Source organism: Pinus tabuliformis, chromosome 1_2 (assembly GCF_031772625.1).
Source record: "Pinus tabuliformis cultivar Carrire ecotype Pingquan chromosome 1_2, CPIR1, whole genome shotgun sequence".
NCBI lineage: Eukaryota > Viridiplantae > Streptophyta > Pinopsida > Pinales > Pinaceae > Pinus > Pinus tabuliformis.
This window is the reverse complement of record NC_142298.1, coordinates 518,497,702-518,512,847: the sequence shown is the minus strand read 5'-3', so window position 1 is coordinate 518,512,847 and position 15,146 is coordinate 518,497,702.

Sequence of the window (15,146 nt, the reverse complement as noted above, 5' to 3'; positions counted from 1 at the left end):
TTGGCTTGACATATAAATATTCCTTTCTCTTGCTGAGATATTTGAAGCCCTAAGAAGTATGTCAACTCACCAAGTAAAGACATCTCGAACTCACTTTTCATCTTTGTAGCAAAGTTCTTACTTAGTCGATCATCATTGCTACCAAATATTATATCATCCACATATACCTCAACGATTGTTAAATTATCCTTATCTATTTGTACATAAAGATTGCTATTAGTAGTACCTTTCTTGAACCCTTGTTGACGTATATATCCATCAAGACGAGAATACCATGCTCTGGGAGCCTTCTTGAGACCATACAAAGCCTTCGTTAACCTGTAAACACGGTCTTCTTTTTTTGATAGTAGAAAACCTTTAGGCTGTTTGATGTAAACTTCTTCTTCTAATTCTCCATTCAGAAACATTGACTTAACATCCATTTTGTAGACTTTTATTTTTCTTGAACATGCATAGGCGAGAAACATCCGGATGGCTTCCATTCTAGCAACTGGCGCAAATGTTTTTTCGAAATAAATTCCTTCCACTTGTGCATATCCTTTTCAGACTAATCTTGTCTTGTTCCTCGTAACCTGTAATCCTTCTACTATTCCCCCCTTAACCTTTAATGAAACTACCATCTTGTTCAAACTACCTTCCTGTCAATCGTAGACTTGTGCCATATACTGCTACATAGACTCCTCTTGTACAAACATTAAGGAGTCAACAAGCCAGATTGTTCAAAATAGTGAGTCACCTAATGGGCCATCTTGACTTGAGTCATTATCTGAAGCAATTGATAATTCCTCATGACCTTTTGCTTTTACAAATCTTGAAAGCATAACTGTTGAAACCTTGTTATCTGCTTTGTCTTCCTGTACCTGTTTCCTTTTCCAAACCTTCTTATTCCTGTAATCTCGAGCCATGTGCCCATAGTTATGACACTTGAAGCATTCAATGTTGTCCATAGGTTATTCCATCTGATATCTACAACCACGAGCGTTATGGCCATAGTTATGGCATTTGAAAAATTCAATGTTTGGCCCATATAGCACGTATTCTCTTTTGACAAAATCATCATGGAACCTGTCTCGTGATCCTGCAAACTTGCTTCTAGGGTTTTGCATATAATGATTGCACCTGTAAAAAACTTCACAATCCCTAGCCATATGTCCATAGTTATGTTGGAAATAATACTGAGAGGGGGGGTGAATCAGTATTAGCAAATCACTAACTTTTTCATTTCCATAATCATATTCATATATGCTACTTCAATTAAGGGAACCCACGTGTACACGCAACTGTGTTTAAAGTAACTAGCGTATATCCAGTAAACTTATGATTCAGTTAATCCATTATATGTTGATCTTTAATCAGTGCATCAGAACTTCATTAACCATATAAACAGTAAACAGGTGCAGTAAAACAGAACAGATCATCACACATAAGAAGCACACATGAACACCATGATATAAGGTGGAAACCCAATGCAGGACAAAAACCACCTTCTTCCATCTTCCTTGAATATAAGAAAAACTTGTTTAAAATCTTGTACTAGCACAGACTCATACCAGTACACAAGCACCCACCTGCAGAAGGCTACAACCTTCTCTTGTTCTCCAGCTATTACTGAAAGGGAGCTACAAACCCCTGGTTCTTGTACTAGCCGATATGTTTACTAGTACGTAGGCGCCGACCTATTGAAGGCTCCAACCTTCACTCGTTTTCTAGCTGCTACTAGAAGGGAGCTCCAACCCCATAGCTCTTGTACTGGCTGATATGTTTACCAGTACGATGTCGCCGGCCTATAGAAGGCTACGACCTTCTCTCTTCCTCCAGGGACCACATTTCATAAATTTTCATACTGGATCCATCAATAACATCAAGGAAAAAATTCAATCACCACTGCAATACAACCATCAACCACATCTACATCATCAATCTATGAATCACCCAACAACTGAATCACTGAAACCCTGGCATCAAACACAGTCACCAAAACATAGAGCAAAACACAGAACTCTGTAACAACCATCAAAACCATCTGCAAATTCAGATATCATATTTCATTTTGTATACGCTACTCTGATGAGCTGAACCGGTGTGTATACGTTCTTTTACCAAAGTGAACCCACGTACATATCTATACATATTTACTCATAGCTTTGTAGCTATTATAGACATCAGTCATACCCAAATCATAACATTTATACAATAAAACATGCATCAATAATTCAGATCTAGTCTATCCATGATCAAAACACATAATGATAATACATTCCAAGCCTTATGATCCCAATCCATCATCCATCATCAACCGCCTAGGTGCATCCTTGGTTCAGATCAAGCAAAGCATCACAAACCCATAACCAACATACTAAATCTCACACTTCATCATATATTCATCACTTGCACACTTGCTGTTTGGCCTAATTATCTTCTTCTCCTTATATAGGTTTAAGCCTCTCTCAATACCATGGTCCAAAACCACGTAGGACCAATACCTTGGACCCAATACCTGGGGTCAATGCCTCGGAGCAAATACCATGGACCAATACCAAAATACCATGGACCAAATACCACGGACCAAAACTTAGTTTTCAAACATGTACGCGCCTTTCCTTCTGTGAAAGTGCGTGTGTACGCTATATGCACCTTTTGGTCTGCGAAGCCACGTGTACACGCAGCTTGGTCAGTGCGGAACCTGCGTATACCTCTCTTTCTTCATTATGTGAGTCTAAACTGTGATCTGTCATCTGAGTGAGTTGCCATCAAGGACAACCCCTGTGTCATACATGTATCATAATGCCAACAATCTTCCCCTTTGGACTTGATGGCAACAACCACACCAAATCACTCTCCCCCTTTGACATAAAGAGAAAAGGGCGAACCAAGATATTCTATCCCTTGATATACATTCTGTTGCCCATGCTCTCCCTGAGTACATGCTGAAATATCTGATTAAGCTCCCCCTTTGTACATGCTAAGATGTATCAATCCATCTATGCTCCCCCTGAGCACATGCTAGGTCTGCAGAAATATTTTTCAAAAGAATAACATGACTCTACAACTCAACTAAGTGAGTATGACCTTCCTATCACCAATGACTCATACATACATCAATCTCCCAACTAAGTGGGGATACACCACTTTGACCCATCCACCCAACCAAGTGGGGGTATGCCAAATGTTTATAAATGACTAAAAATAGAAATTATTACATCATCCTTCCCATGCATAGTGGGGGTACAAATTAGGTCTTTGCAAAACCTTTACACCAAATGATGTTCATGACTTTTATAACAAAGAGCAGCAATCTAAGAAAGACCATGATAGTCATCAGCAATTATCGTACACCATATATGATCTGCACCATAAGCATCTGTCACCAGCATCAGACCTATAACCTGCAATACCATTCCCTTGGCCAACCAACAATAAGTAGAAGGATGTATCATTTAGCCACATAAGCATCATCACCAAAGACTTCTAACCATAATGCCAACAATGCATTATTCGAAGCATATGCTCCCCCTGAACCTGTTCCATCTGTTCACTGTCAGATCTGATCATGCATATATCAGCAAGAAGTATCAAGGCATCATCATCAATCAGATATACATCAAGCACTTCTAAATAACAACACATTTCCACACATCATCAATAGATTGTAACCATCATCAAACAGAGCAAATAATTGACTGAACCATATCAGACCCTTTTTCTTGAGTCTGTCCCACTGCTTTTCCTCAAACCAACATATACGCGACTGTGCAGCTTCGAACTCGCGTATACACGTGACTTGTCTTTATGAAACTTGTGTATGAGATTTAGAACACTGAGGTTCCACACTTTCAGCTCCCTCTGAGTCTGTCATGTCTGTATACTCTACTATGCCACATCTTTCTGATTGTACTTCCTTTTTCTTCCATATCTTCAACTGTGATGATGTTTTCTCCTTTTGGTATGGTGCCCAAAATCTTCTCCTGCATTCCTTTGCTATATGTCCAAGCTTGTTACATGCATAACATCTTACATATTTCATATTCCTTCTGTAGCAGTCAACAGCTTTGTGACCAAACATATTGCAAGAAAAACAATACCCCTTAAAGTACCTGGAATGTGATGCTCTTTCTGTGTGACAGTCTTGAACCATTCTACTTCTGCATCTTGCTACAACATGTCCAAGATTATGACATACATAACATTCAACATTATTTATCGGAGGAAATAACGTCTATCACTTCCACAGTTAGGAGCAAAAGATTTTCTTTGAAGACTTTCTTTCCTTGGTTGTTGATGGGGTTGACCTCTCATCTCCTTGTTGAACATTTTGGATTTTTCATTAGAGTTCCTTGCCTCACCTTGTGAGCTAGATTCACCTTCAACAGATTCATAAAAACCAAGACCAATTTTGATAGCAGGTGACCTTTGACTACTAATAATATCATCCAAAATCTTAGTATTGTCTTGAAATCGCAATAGTTTATCCTTTTCTTCTAATTTACCTTTCAAAATATTTACCTCAACCCGATGTTGTTCTTCTTTTCCATATATTTCTTCTTCAAGATTTCTTTAGACTTTCTTCCTTCTTACACTTGTTGCCTTAGTTTGAGAATCTCATTTTCTTGTTCTTCATTCTGCTCCTGCAGCATTTGACGTACTCTGAAGGCACACTCCAGCTAAGCTTTTAAACTGATAACTTCTTCTTTGAGGGCACTCTCCCTTTTGTTAAATAGATCTTGTTGATCTATGATTTTATCTGATGCTTCATTTGCTGGTTCATCTTCAATCTGAGGTGATTCAGAATCTGAATACTTGCTTCCACCTAATAGTAGGCTATCACTGTTCCTTTGAGCTGTCTTCCTCTTCTGACGTGCTTTCTTTCCCATTGTTCTATGGATCTCCTTCAAGCGATCAAGCTTCTACCAAAGGACCTGCTCTGATACCAATTTTTGGAAATAATACTGAGAAGGGGGGGCGGGGGGGTTGAATCAGTATTAGCAAATCACTAACCTTTTCATTTCCATAATCAGATTCATATACACTACTTCAATTAAGGGAACCCGTGTGTACATGCAACTGTGTTTAAATCAACTAGCGTATATCCAATAAAATTATGATTCAGTTAATCCATTATATGTTGATCTTTAATCAGTGCATTAGAACTTCATTAACCATATAAACAGTAAACAGGTGCAGTAAAACAAAACAAATCATCACACATGAACACCATGATATAAGGTGGAAACCCAATGCGGGACAAAAACCACCTGCTGTCGTCTTCCTTTAATATAAGAAAAACCTGTTTACAATCTTGTACTGGCGCAGACTCATACCAGTACACAGGCACCCACCTGCAGAAGGCTACAACCTTCTCTCATTCTCCAGCTACTATTGGAAGGGAGCTACAACCCCCTGGCTCTTATACTAGCCGATATGTTTACTAGTACGTAGGCGCCGGCCTACTGAAGGCTCCAACCTTCACTCATTTTCCAGTTGCTACTGGAAGGGAGCTCCAACCCCCTGGCTCTTGTACTGGCCGATATGTTTACCAGTACGTAGGCGTCGACCTACAGAAGGCTACGACCTTCTCTCTTCCTCCAGGGACCATGTTTCATAAATTTTCATACTGGATCCATCAATAACATCAAGGCACAAAATCAATCACCACTGCAATACAACCATCAACCACATCTACATCATCAATCTCTGAATCACCCAACAACTGAATCACTGAAACCCTGTCATCAAACACAGTCACTAGAACATAGAGCAAAACCCAGAACTCTGCAACAACCATCAGAACCATCTGCAAATTCAGATATCATATTTCATTATGTATACGCTACTTTGATGTGCCAAACCAGCATGTATATGCGCGTTTACCAAAGTGAACCCGCGTATAGATCTGCAAATATTTACTCATAACTTTTCAGCTATTCCAGACATCATTCATACCCAAATCATAACATTTATACAATAAAACATGATACAATAATTCAGATCTAGTCTATCCATGATCAAACCACATAATGATAATACATTCCAAGCCTTATGATCTCAATCCATCATCCATCATCAACCGCATAGGTGCATCCTTGGTTCAGATCAAGCAAAGCATCGCAAACCCATAACCAGCATACTAGATCTCACACTTCATCAGATATTCATCACTTGCACACTTGATGTTTGGCCTAATGATCTTCTTCTCCTTATATAGGTTTAGGCCTCTCTCAATACCATGGTCCAAAACCATGTAGGACCAATACCTTGGACCCAATACCTGGGGTCAATACCTCGGACCAAATACCATGGATTAGTACCCAAATACCACGAACCAAAACTTGGTTTTCCAACATGTGTGTGCCTTTCTTTCTGTGAAAGTGTGTGTGTACGCTATACGCGCCTTTTGGTCTACGAAGCCACGTGTACACGCGGCTTGGTCAATGTGGAACTTGCGTATACCTCTCCTTCTTCATTCTGTGAGTCTGAACTGTGATCTGTAATCTGAGTGAGTTTCCATCAAGGACAACACCTTTGTCATACCTGTATCATAATGCCAACAAGTTAGCACATAAAAAGAAATAACCATTGAATAAACAAACATGTCTGGAATACTTTTCATTCTTCTTTGTAGGCAGTGTTGTAGTTTCTTGTCGTCCTTTGTTATTGATTGATTTGGTCTTGTTCTTTGGAGTTTTATCATTCTTCTTTGGCTTTTCACTTTGCTCAATGTCCTTCTTAGAATCATCCTACGAAGCTGTGGAGCTTGTACCTTCATCAACTAGAGCTTTACCATCTTTAATTGCCTTCATTTTTGCTTCTACATCTATCTTATCTTGTAAGTATTGTTTTTGCAATCCCTTGATTTTGTTGATCTCATCAAGAGTTGCATCAATCTCTTCTTGATTTTGAGCAAGATCTTCTTGAAACCATCTTTTCAAGATCTTCCTTCTTTTCTCTGCCTCATCAACCTATAGCTTAAGAAGAGTGGTCTTCTCTAATTCTCTGTTGAGAACCTGTATCTTTTCCTTCTGCTTCTCATTTTCAATCTTGAACCTACTTATTTCTATTGAAGATGTTTCTAATTCCTTTTGCTTTTGGCCAACGGTGGATATGTATCTTTAATCAGATTCCTTCCTTGCAATTTCTTCTTCCTGCATCTGTTGTGTGATCCCGCTAATCTCTACAAATGATGTGTAAAGTTCTTGTTTCTTCTGTTGGACTTCTCGCTTGAGGTCCCGTGTCGTTGTATTATTGATTTCTTCCAACCTGTATTGAAGTGACTCTTCAATACATTTTTGTTCTTCAACTTCAATTTTGAGACCTTGAACTTATTCTTCAAGAGTATTGGAACAGATCTTCTCAGCGTTGAGCTCTTTTATAAGCTTGATTTCCTCAGAAAATTCTTCTATGGTCAACCCTTCTTCATCATACTCAGAAGGATCTGAGTTTTCAATAACATCTTGACCTTTCTTTGTTGAATAGAGATAATGAAGCTTTTCCCAAAGAGCTTTAGCTGTTGAACATTGACCAACTTTTGTTTTCACAGAATTTGGCAAAACATTCAAAATTAAATTCATGGCCTCTAAATTGTACCTTTTAGCTCCGTCGGTAGATGTGTCTCCAGAAACAATTGATTCCCATACTCCATGTGCCTGCAAAGATACTTTCATCCTGGATTCCCATATCCAGTAATTATCGGCATCAAAATCAGGGGGTTGGTACACAATACTCACTTTCTTGAGATTTTGTTGTACCTGTACCTTGCTTTGAAATCCTTGTAACCCGCTTCTTTGACTTTCCCATCTCTATGCTCTGAAAACTGACTTCCAACGGTTAAGTTGTTACTAAAGGAACCAAGCTCTGATACCAATTGTTGGAAAATACTGAGGGGGGGGGGTGTGAATCAGTATTCCTTAGCAATTAGCACTTTTAAATATTTTCAGAGCATTAGTTAATCTTCAATTATCATTAATGTTTATGCAGTAACAATAGTGAATAAAATAACACAGGAGGCACAAAAATTTTAGGTGGAAAACCCCCTCCGGGTCAAAAACCACCAAACGATTTTCTAATAATTCTTTAATATTCAACTCCAATTGAAAAGAAAGCTCCAACTTCCTATAATCTAGAAAAGCATTCTTCTCCAGCTCCCACTGGATGGATGCTCCAACGCCCAAGATTCTTCAGTAGTCAACTAAATGGATGCCCCAACACCCAATGAGCTACAACTCACCCTAGCACCACCCTACCACCCTGAAGTTTTCATAGGCTTGAACCTGTTGGTGACTTCATGCACCAGCCTAGCACCACCCTACCACCCTATAGAAGAATAAAAGAAGAATGGACTCTTGTACTAGGGAAAATGGTCCACTTTACAATGATATAGAATGATGTAGAAGAAGAAGACACATTATACCATAACCCCAACTATGACACAACCACCTAATGATGATCCTAAACCTATTGACACTGCCTCTTCAACTCTTGGCAGATAGACACTTGTATAACTTTTACAATGATGCTTCTACAATGACTCTGTACAATGATGCTTTTACAATGATTCTATGCAGTGCTTCCCACTTGAAGACTTCATGTGGTGAACTTCTTGCTACTGGTATGCACTTTGATTGCTGATCTTTTCATGCTACCCTTTCTCACTCTTCAGAACATTAGATTATGCATTGAGTCTTCTCTTGATGAATATATAATACCTGAAAAAAGTCTCCAAAGAAATACCCATGACATGATAATAGCAAAACTTACCTCATTTTACAAAACATATGTTAGTGCTAAACAAAAACAACAAATTAGAATACAAAGAAACTAATGCAATTAAGATAGATTAACTCTTCTGCATCATTTTTTTGCACCTTGCTCTTTGATGCCCTAGAAAGTCTGGTCCTTTGCACCCCTTGACAACACTTGATCTAGTTTTTCTTGCCTTCTAGGAGCACGATATTTAATTTGATGTATCTCTGAAATTTTAGATCCTCAACATATGATCTTCAGTCTTGTAGAAGCCCTCTAATTCTTCTTCCCAATGCCATAGGTATAACCCGATTTGGACTCTTCAAGACAAAGTTATGTGCAATCTCTCACAATGACCTAATTATGGACTAGTTCAGTAGAGCAAACTTGTACGACGTACCACTTGTCACTGTTTCCTCCTTTGGCTCTAAAATTGATACACAGAAACTAACATCTATGAGCTATCTTCCACTTTTTACAGAATTCCAACCCTCTTCTCTGAGAGAGAGTTATGACGAATTTCCCAAGCTCACCTCTTTGATATGAAATTCGGCAGCCTGCAAAAACCCTAACTTCCACAGATGATATCTCTGAAAATATAATGAACCAAGATCTGAAATTTGGTCATGACGTTCATAAGGATTTCTAATCAGATGGGTTTTCATTTTAGAATCTAAGACTTCGCAGAAACGAAGTTAAATTAAAAATGCCACAATCACTTCATTTGGAGGATATATGAGATTTCTTTTTATAGAGTTGAGAGGGACTTCTATAGAGAATGTTGGAGGGATTTTAGGAGCTTAAAAAGTTATTGATTATTGACTATTCAATGACAAAAACCAATTATGAGTGCCATGCCACAACCCCATAGGGTTTTTAGCTCATTAACTGGGTTACTAACTTCAAACATGAATATCTCTCAAACCGTGAAGAATTACTTGGCGTGCCATATATCAACGAAAACATCTCAACGCGTAGACTCCATCTAGAAGATCCTTGACTCAAAATAGAGTAAGTTGTCAAGTCAAAATTCCGTTGCAATATCAAGGTAGAAACTGGTGCTGCTTGGGTTGACATCAATGACAACCTTAGATCATCTTTAGATCAACAATCTCTCCCTTTGGCATTGATGGCAACACAAGTACTCCCCCTGTGATCAAGGCACCTCGTAGTGCCTTCTCTCCCCCTTTGACATCAATGGAAAAGGGTAACTCACCCTAACACACAACCATCCTGCGGACCTGTACACACTTCCACTCCCCCTTTATTTTCTGAATAAGGAAAATCTAATGAGAACTTGGAAGAGCCCCGAGCTTCTAGTGAAGATATTCAAATGATTCATGAGGTAAAGGTTGAGTGTAGATATCAGTGATTTTTTCTTTTGTACCACCATATTCAAGTTTGATATTCCTTTCAGCAACTTGTTCTCTAACAAAATGATATTTTATCGGAATGCGTTTTGTTTTTGAATGCATGACAAGATTCTTGGAGAAGCTGATGGCACTGGTGTTATCACAAAAGATGAGAATAGGCTCACTGAATTGTACGTGAAGATCTTGCAAAGTTTGTTTCATCCAAAGGACTTTAGTACAACAAGTTGTCGCCGCAATGTATTCTGCTTCCACTGTAGATAATGAGATTGAGGTTTGCTTTTTGCTCAACCATGATATGAGACAACCACCTAGATAGAATGTTTCTCCACTAGTACTCTTACGACCATCAATGCTTCCTGCCCAATCTGCATCTGTAAAGGCTTGAATAATGAGATTGTTTCCCTTGGAATACCACAAGCCATATGCTTTTGTGCCCTTTAGATATTGAAGAATTCTTTTGATGACAATAATATGTGATTCTTTTGGTGCTGGTTGGAATCTTTCTACTTGTCCAATTGCTTGCATAACATCTGGTTGAGAGCTGTCACATATAGAAGACTACCAATCATAGATCTATACAACCTCTGATCCACATCCTTAGATGAGTCGTCAATGCTCAATTTGTAGCCTGTTACCATCGGAGTAAGGACGAGTTTGCAATCTTCCATTTTGAATTTCTTGAGCATTTCCTTGATGTACTTGGCTTGACATATAAATACTCCTTTCTCTTGTTGAGGTATTTGAAGCCCTAAGAAGTATGTCAACTCACCAAGTAAAGACATCTTGAACTCACTTTGCATCTTTGTAGCAAAGTTCTTACTTAGTCGATCATCATTGCTACCAAAGATTATATCATCCACATATACCTCAACGATTGTTAAATTATCCTTATATATTTATACGTATAGATTGCTATCAGCAGTACTTTTCTTAAACCCTTGTTGACGTAGATATCCATCAAGATGAGCATACCATGCTCTGGGAGCCTGCTTGAGACCATACAGAGCCTTCTTTAACCTGCAAACATAGTCTTCTCTTTCTGATAGTAGAAAACCTTCAAGTTCTTCGATGTAAACCTCTTCTTCTAATTCTCCATTCATAAATGCTGACTTAACATCCATTTGGTAGACTTTTGTTTTTCTTTAACATGCATAGGTGAGAAACATCCAGATGGCTTCCATTCTGGCAACTGGTGCAAATGTTTCATTGAAATCAATTCCTTCCACTTGTGCATATCCTTTGTAGACTAATCTTGTCTTGTTCTTGGTAACCTGTAATCCTTCAACTGTTTTACTCCCCCTGAACCTTTAATGAAAATACCATCTTTTTCAAACTACCTTCCTGCCAATCGTAGACTTGTGCCATATACTGCTACATAGACTCCTTTTGTACAAACATTAAAGTGTCAACAAGCCATGTGCCCATAGTTATGACACTTGAAGCATTCAATGTTGTCCATAGGCAATTCCATCTGATATCTACAACCACGAGCGTTATGGCCATAGTTATGGCATTTGAAACATTCAATATTTGGCCCATCTAGCACATATTCTTTTTTGACAAAATCATCGTGGAACCTATCTCGTGATCCTGCAAACTTGCTTCTAGGGTTTTGCAGATAATGATTGTACCTGTCAAAAACTTCACAATCCCTAGCCATATTTCCATAGTTAGCACATAAAAAGAAATAACCATTAAATAAATGAACATACCTAGAAGATTTTTCATTCTTCTTTGGAGGTGGTGTTGTAGTTTCTTGTGGTCCTTTTTTCTTGATTGCTTCAGTCTTGTTCTTTAGAGTTGCAACATTCTTCTTTTTCTTTTCACTTTGATCAACTTCCTTCTTAGAATCATCCTGTGAAGATGTGGAGATTTTACCTTCATCAACTAGAGCTTTGCCATCTTTAATTGCCTTCATTTTCGCTTCTTCATCTGTCTTATCTTGTAAGTATTCTTTTTGCGATTCCTTGAGTTTGTTGATCTCATCACAAGTTGCATCAAGTTCTTCTTGCCTTTGAGCAAGATCTTCTTGAAACCATCTTTTCAAGATATTCCTTATTTTTTCTGCCTCCTCCAACTATAGCTTGAGAAGAGTGGTCTTCTCTACTTCTCTGTTGAGAACCCGTATCTGTTCCTTCTGCTTCTCATTTTAAATCCGGAGCCTGCTTATTTCTATTCAAGATGTTTCTAATTCCTTTTGCTTTTGGTCAATGATGGATATGTATCTTTGATCAGATTCCTTCCTTTCAATTTCTGCTTTCTGCATCTATTGTGTGATCCTACTAATCTCTGAAAATGTTGTGTCGAGTCCTTGTTGCCCCTGTTGGACTTCTCCCTTGAGGTCTCGTGTCGCTGTATTATTGATTTCTTCCAACCTCTTTTGAAGTGACTCTTAAATACATTTGTGTTTTTCAACTTCAATTTTGAGACCTTGAAATTGTTCTTCAAGAGTATTGGAAAGGATCTTCTCAGCCTTGAGCTCTTTTATACGCTTGATTGCCTCCTTAGAAAATTCTTATATGGTCAGCCCTTCTTCATCATACTTAGAAGGATCGGAATTTTCAACAACATCTTGACCTGATTTCTTTGTTGAATAGAGATTATGAAGCTTTTCCCAAAGAGCTTTAGCTGTTGAACATTGACCAACTTTTCTTTTCACAGAATTTGGAAAAACATTCAAAATTACATTCATGGCCTCTGAATTGTAACTTTTAGCTTCGTCGATAGATGTGTCTGTAGAAACAATTGATTCCCATACTCCATGTGCCTGCAAAGAAACTTTCATCCTGGATTCCCATATCCAATAATTATCTACATCAAATGAGGGGGTTGGTACACAATACTCACTTTCTTGAGATTTTTTTTGTACCTGTACCTTCCTTTGAAATCCTTGTAACCCGCTTCTTTGACTTTCCCATCTCTATGCTCTGAAAACTGACTTCCAGCGGTTAAGCTGTTACTAAAGGAACCAAGATCTGATACCCATTGTTGGAAAATACTGAGGGGGGGGATGAATTAGTATTCCTTAGCGATTAGCACTTTTAAATCTTTTCAGAGCATTAGTTAATCTTAAATTATCATTAATGTTTATGCAGTAACAATAGTGAATAAAAGAACATAGGAGGCACAAAAATTTTAGGTGGAAAACCCCCTCCGGGTCAAAAACCACTGAACGATTTTCTAATAATCCTTTAATCTTCAACTCCAATTGAAAAGAAAGCTCCAACTTCCTATAATCTAGAAAAGCATTCTTCTCCAACTGCCACTAGATGGACACTCCAACGCCCGATATTATTTAGTAGTCAACTGAATGGATGCCCCAACACCCAATGAGCTACAACTCACCCTAGCACCACCCTACCACCCTGAAGTTTTCACAGGCTTCAACCTGTTGGTGACTTCATACACCATCCTAGCACCACCCTACCACCCTATAGAAGAATAAAAGAAGAATGGACTCTTGTACTAGGGAAAATGGTCCACTTTACAATGATATAGAATGATGTAGAAGAAGAAGACATGCTAGACCATAACCCCAACTATGACACAACCACCTAATGATGATCCTAGACCTCCCGACACTGCCTCTTCAACTCTTGGTAGATAGACACTAGTACAAATTTTACAATGATGCTTTTACAATGACTATGTACAATGATACTTTTACAATGATTGTATGCAATGCTTCTCACTTGAAGACCTCATGTGGTGAACTTCTTGTCACTGTTTTGCACCTTGATTGCTTCTCTTTTCATGCTACCCTTTCTCACTCTTCAAAACATTAGATTATGCATTGAGTCTTCTCTTGATGAATATATATAATACCTGAAAAGATTCTTCAAACAAATACCCATGACATGATAATAGCAAAACTTACATCATCCTGCAGAACATATGTCAGTGCTAAACAAAAAGAAAAAATTAGAAAACAAAGAAACTAATGCAATTAAGAGTTGAAAATGCTTATACAAAAGATACTTACCAGTATCTTACCTCTGTTGCATCATTTTTATGCACCTTTCTCTTTGTTTCCCTAGAAAGTTTGGTCCTTTTCACCCCTTGACAAAACTTGATCTAGTTTTTCTTTCCTTCTAGGAGCACGATATTTAATCTGATGTATCTATGCAATTTCAGATCCCCAAGAAGATCTTATGTCATGTAGAAGCCCTCTAAGTCTTATTTCCAACGCCACAGGTCTGACCCGATTTGGACTCTTCAAGGCAAAGTTATGCCCATTCTCTCACAATGACCTAATTATGGACTAGTTCAGTAGAGCGAACTTGTACGACGTACCACGTGCCACTGTTTCCTCCTTCGGCTCTGAAATTGATACATTAAAAACTATAGTCTATTAACTGTTCACCACTTTTTATAGAATTCCAATCCTCTTCTATGAGAGAGAGTTATAACGAGTTTCCCAAGGTCGCTTCTTTGAGATGAAATTCTGCAGCCTACAAAAACCCTAACTTCCACAGATGATATATCTGAAAATATAATGAACCAAGATCTGAAATTTGGTCACGACGTTCATAAGGATTGTGAATAAAATGGGTTCTCATTTCAGAATCTAAGACTTCGCAGAAATGAAGTTATAGCGAAAATTCCACAATTACTTCATTTGGAGGATATATGAGATTTCTTTTTATAGAGTTGAGAGGGGCTTCTATAGAGAATGTTGGAGGGATTTTAGGAGTTTAAAAAATTATTAATTATTGACTATTGAATGACAAAAACCAATTATGAGTGCCATGCCACAACCCCATAGGGTTTTAGCCCACTAACTGGGTTACTAGCTTCAAACATGAATATCTCTTAAACCGTGAAGAATTACTTGGCGTGCCATATATCAATGGAAACATCTTGATGAGTAGAATCCATATAGAAGATCCTTAACTCAAAATAGAGTAATTTTTCAAGTCAAAATTCGCTTGCAAGATCAGGGTAACCCCTGGTGTTTCTTGGGTTGACATCAATGACAACCTCATGTCATCTTTAGATCAACAATCTCCCCCTTTGGCATTGATGGCAACACAAGTA